The sequence below is a fragment of the Glycine soja genome, chromosome 4 (assembly GCF_004193775.1).
Source record: "Glycine soja cultivar W05 chromosome 4, ASM419377v2, whole genome shotgun sequence".
In the NCBI taxonomy this organism is placed as follows: domain Eukaryota; kingdom Viridiplantae; phylum Streptophyta; class Magnoliopsida; order Fabales; family Fabaceae; genus Glycine; species Glycine soja.
The window spans coordinates 8298410-8303900 of NC_041005.1; the positions used below are offsets into that span (position 1 = coordinate 8298410).

The following is a 5491-nucleotide window of genomic DNA, read 5'->3' on the forward strand; positions in this document are numbered from 1 at the left end:
CCCTAGGGATGTTGCCCTATATCAGATAGTGTAAGGTGTGATGCTTTTTATCCATAAATGAGGTGAGCAGTAAGCCACAAACAAGGCAGTAAATTGGCAATGTTAGATTATAATGCATATTTTTATGTCTTAATGATTTCCAGCCAAATATGTTTTTTCACTTAAGCTTTCTTTATATATAACTTTTTAATTTACTTTGTTGTCTAAAACAACTTTAATTTCATGACTATGATTATAAAAATTATAGTTCTTAAATGGAAAAGAATAAAAAGATGCCCAAGATTTTCATTCAGTTGACCAATACAGTCTAAGAAAGGTATATTCTAGAAATTTGAACAAGCTCAGGAAGGCAGGGCTTTTTATTCTAAGCACCATGCTTCAAGAAGCATCTCAGGGTGAATCTTAAAAAAGCCTTTTAAAACAAAAATTGAAGAAAAGGGAAAGATAACAAGATATTGGAATTTATAAACTTGTAAATATTATATAAACCGATGAACAGAAAAGATATATCATCAACCATAAGAGCCTGATTTTCTGGATCAATATTCTCTAGAAAAACCCTTATGTGCAATTTTTTCTGCTCTACTTGAGGATTTTTGGCCAAAACCTTGCGCATATAAGCTATAATACTCTGCATAAAGAAATTAGGAGATGTTACTTTTGTTTTCAGATGATGACATAGCTATCAGTAGTCCCTGAACAATTTTTAAAGACAAGAATGTTCACATTAATCTTGTTAACATCCAAGTGACTGATAGCAAGGTGAGTCTTGATGCCCCAATGAGATTTCTTACTAAGATTCCTCACAACATTTACACTCAAATTGTGATTAGGAATATGAACTGCTTCACAATCAGAAACTCTCACTATTGTTGGTGACCACCAGCTTACATGCTATACAAAATATAAAATTTGATTACAATGAAATTTTTTAAAGATATATACTTGGGGAAAATATCACTTATAATAAAAATCACTTACACTGAATAACATTATGTTTTCTGTTCCTCCTAAACAACCTTTTCAGTAAGTTAGGTGATAGATACAAACCTCAACTTTACCAGTAACCTCATATCCTTTAATTTTTGTTTGAATCCGCTCATTCACAACAAATGGTCGAGTTGCATGAATCATTATACTCGAAAGGAAGTTTGTAAATATCTGAATACATCACAAAAATGAAGTGAGAATGACAGCAAACAAGAGTCTACCTGATTGATAATGGCTATCGCTATGGCTATGCCTTGAAGAGTTACTCTTACAAAATTTGAGAAATCGAATATACTGGACAATGAATAAAAAAATCAAATGACAAAGATGACTTAATCATTCTCATAGACACTATCAAAGAACATATACTGTACCTCGCGACCTGCAAGGGAAATCGATACTGTGCCCAAACCACCAGCAGTCAACTACTTATGTGTGGAGAAACCCAGCAACTCATGAACAATGACACAGCAGCAATCCATATTGCAGTATATACAGCTTTCCCAGTAAAATCAATTCTCATCTGTCATTGGCAATACATTGAATAAGAATTGTGTTTACAATTCAGGAATGCCCTCAGTAGTCAACAATCTAAATTAACAAATTTGAACTCCCTCACCAAAATATCCAACACTAAAATGAGGAATATTATCCTATAACACTACCTTATTCATCACACATATTCAAATTTTGTTAAACTAATATTCTGCAATCAAATTTTTTATTTCCTAGAGGTTGACTACTTTTTTAATCCTAATCTGGAATAACACAACACTGAAACAAAATGTTATGTAAACAAAAATGGAAACATGATAAGGATCTGTAACGAAAACCTACATTTCTTTCATCACTGGAGTCATTTGTCCCCATACAAATATTTTGTGCTTGTCGAATTAAGCTGAAAATAGACAGCACAAGCATATTACATTATGAATTTGAACAAGACAAAAGATTCCAAACACATAATAGGAAGTAATGAGCAGCTGAAATAATTTATTTAAAAAAAATAATAAAGAGGACCCAATCTTTTATCTGTGTAGTGTTTGAATAAATTAACAAAAGGTCTCAAAAAAATATATAACTGAATAGTTAAAATAAAATATAATAGAATCATCTTAGATAGCAAACTCCTCATCGGTTTATGTGCTTCAGTGTTTTTTTCCTCCCATTATTTTTAGTTTTCAAATTGCATAGTCTACATTAGTGTGTTTTTTACTTATAGTTCTAACAATAAGAAATCAAAAGTTATTCTTACAATTAAGAAGTGCAATACAATAGTAACTAGGTTAGTTTACTAAACTACTGGGGATATAATTCTGCCAGAAATCAAATCCACCTTGAAGAACAGTAAGCAAATGTAAGCACGGTTGACAACGATCGTACAAAACTCAGCCGCCGTTGCTTAATAGCTTGACTGGTTTCTGATGGTAGGACTAGTGGATCCAAATCCCTGAAACAGTTTATGCTAAGGTGTTCACCAATGGACATGACAAACTTCCAGTGGAAAAGACTTGTTGATCCAGAAAGATACCTGCAGATGAGCATCACCCCAGTCCATAGCAGCAAAGGTTGAAAATAAGATGTCAAAATATAACGTGAACTACTTTTCTTCCAATCTGTCCTCTGAAAACATCACGGAATAGAGAGTAAGCAATTGATACTATTCAATTGATTTAGACAAAACATGCAATAAGATAAGATGCTAACTTCTTGGAGAAAAAGATTCCTGCTCAGGCGTAGGAGCGGCTCAAGGCCAAAAACAGCAAAGCCAATGATACCAAGGGCAGGGATAAATTGAATCACACTTGGTTTTCCTGCTATAGCATTATATGACCTACACTGATTTTCCAAAATAAATATCTCGAGATTATATTCAGCAATAGATAGATGAAAAAGGAAAGATTTGAACAAACAGAATTTAGCATCAGATGACATGATTTATGATGATAAAACTTCATGCCTACACATATCATAATACCATGCAATGGGTTTGTTTTGTAGTTCATTTCTAATTAATTCAGAGTCTCGGCGGGGTTTGGTTGATTCCCTATTCCTACCCACTGCTCCACCACCACTCTCAAAAAAGGGAATCAGAGGTCAGTACTTTAGATGCCCAACACAAATATCAACAAAATACGAAAGAGATATAATGAAGGAAAAATGAGAGGACGCAACCATACAGCTGCAGTGTGTACTAGCTAGCAAGTCACATGCAGTGGCTTGGAGAGGAGTAAATTGTCAACATATCAAAGAAAAAATTGGTGTCAACATATCACAGAAAGTCCATTTTGGCAGAATATAGTCATAACTCTTAATCATAATTACTTTCTAAGTTTACAACTAGTAACATACACAGTAAAATAACTGCAGAAAATACATATGGAACAGATATGATTGTTATTCATGAAACTTTAGTTGCATCATGCATGACATAGAGTTATCAGTCCATAGGAAGTCCAGTCAAAAGTAAGTGGTACACACCCATCAAACTAATTGTTTTTTGCAATTTAAGGAAAGCCTTTATCAGGAAAACTGGAACACTACATATAAACCATGATATGCATTATCAATGAAATTGCAGTAACTTCTCTCAACTACGAGGAGAGAAATAGAGAGAGGGACCTTGACAGAGAAACAGAAGCCACTATAAGTGGGGCCTCACACCCTCCAGCAGGTATTAGGGAACATTGCCACGGCAAAGCATTACATGTCAAAGGTACCGGCCTAAGTGGGGTCCATAATCTGGAAAGCAGTGCTAAAGAATCCTGCCTCTGTCAATGCACAAAGTTCTCCATAGATTTAGACCATAACTAAAAGAAACACATAGATCCAAATTCCAATACAATAACTGTATCCATGAAGCATGAAGAATTGCAAATGAAACTGTGGTAACAAAAATTTGAAAGATAAATAGCTAACTAGCAAACATATCTATCACAGAACAGAACCAGGGTTTTGAAAAAGGACCAAACCAAGATAGTTCCTTAGGTTGCTCTCCAATTAGAATTGAAATTTTACCAAGTAATCCGTGTAATAAAGGTCTATATTAAAGGATTACACGAATTACCAAGGTGAAACTCCATTTCTAATTGGAGAACAATACAAACAACACCCAATGAACTTGTATCTAAGTTTTGTCCTTTTAAAAATGGTTTGCGGCCGTGATTTTGTCCTCAATGTATGGGTTTTTAAGTGTTCGTAACCACAATTGTGGCCACTCATTTGTCTACTATTTCCCACAATATCAAGAAACGTGAAGTTTTAATACATGAAGCCCGTACTAAACCATGTGGCAAAAGACTGATGGCAACAAAACATAATCGATCACCACACAGAGGTTTCTGTCAAGAGATAAGCAAAATAAAACTCCATATTTTACAGAGTAAGACTAAAAGAAAATCTCTAGAAAGAAAAAAAAAACAAATCAAATTAAATAACCACATACACGACAAAAGCTACAGCTTCCATTATTACTGTAAAGCCTAACATCGCGAGACAACCTAATTGAATTGAAGAGAAGTCCGAGGTCACACGATGAGCACGACTTGGTATAAACAAATCGAAACTACTTTAACATTTGACTATATTAAGCTGCATGAGAGAGAGGCAAAACGGTAACGTTAGCATTGAAGAAACAAAAGACAAGGTCTCAATGCAAACAAATATATATTATTAGAGTATATGTAAATATCTCTACTAACAGCTTGCAAAGCTAACAGCACTATACTCGTATCAGGATGTTAGTTTACTAACTGAATTCTGTTATTCAGTTATCCTGTTACAACATGATTCTGTTAATGTGTTTTGTGCTTAGGCTGAACACCTAGAGGTCTATCAATGTCTCTTTTGTAACTAACTTTGTAACTAAGTTTCAGACTCAATAATATCAGTATCATTTTTCAGTATTTTTTATTTTTGTGTTCTCTAAATCTAAAATGGTATCTAGAGCTAGCTTTTTGTGAAAGCTCTTCTCTTCGATTTTTCCATTTTCTTCTTCCACATCCATGCCTTTCGAGTCTCAAGGTTTTGTTTCACACTCTTTTCCAACCTCCATAGCTGAGAAGCTAGACGATTTCAACTACCTACACTGGCGACAACATGTCAAACCAGTAATCAAATCACACAAACTGCAACGTTTTGTGGTGAATCCGATTGTTCCGCCTTGATAACTCACAGAAGAGGATCGAATTGCCGACCGCGTCAATCCAGAGTACGAGGCTTGGGAAGTTCAGGACCAAACACTCCTCGTTTGGCTCTAATCCACTCTTTCGAAGTCTATTCTCTCACGAGTTTTAGGCTCGAATCACGCCTATCAGGTGTAGCAGAAGATTCACGAGCATTTCAGTCTTCACACCAAATCGAGAGCATGTTAGCTGTGGACTGCGATGCGCGCAGTTTCACTTGAAGGAAAAGCAATGGATGAATATCTCCATAAGATTAAAGGCTATGTCGATGAGCTTGCCGATGTTGGTGTTCTGGTTCGTCATGAGGAGTACGTTGA

General features: G+C 35.0%; 1 pseudogene; it reads right to left on the reverse strand.

The window, feature by feature from the left end:
• Positions 1-255: 255 nt before the first annotated feature.
• LOC114408349 lies at positions 256-5044 on the reverse strand (annotated as a pseudogene).
• Positions 5045-5491: the final 447 nt, after the last annotated feature.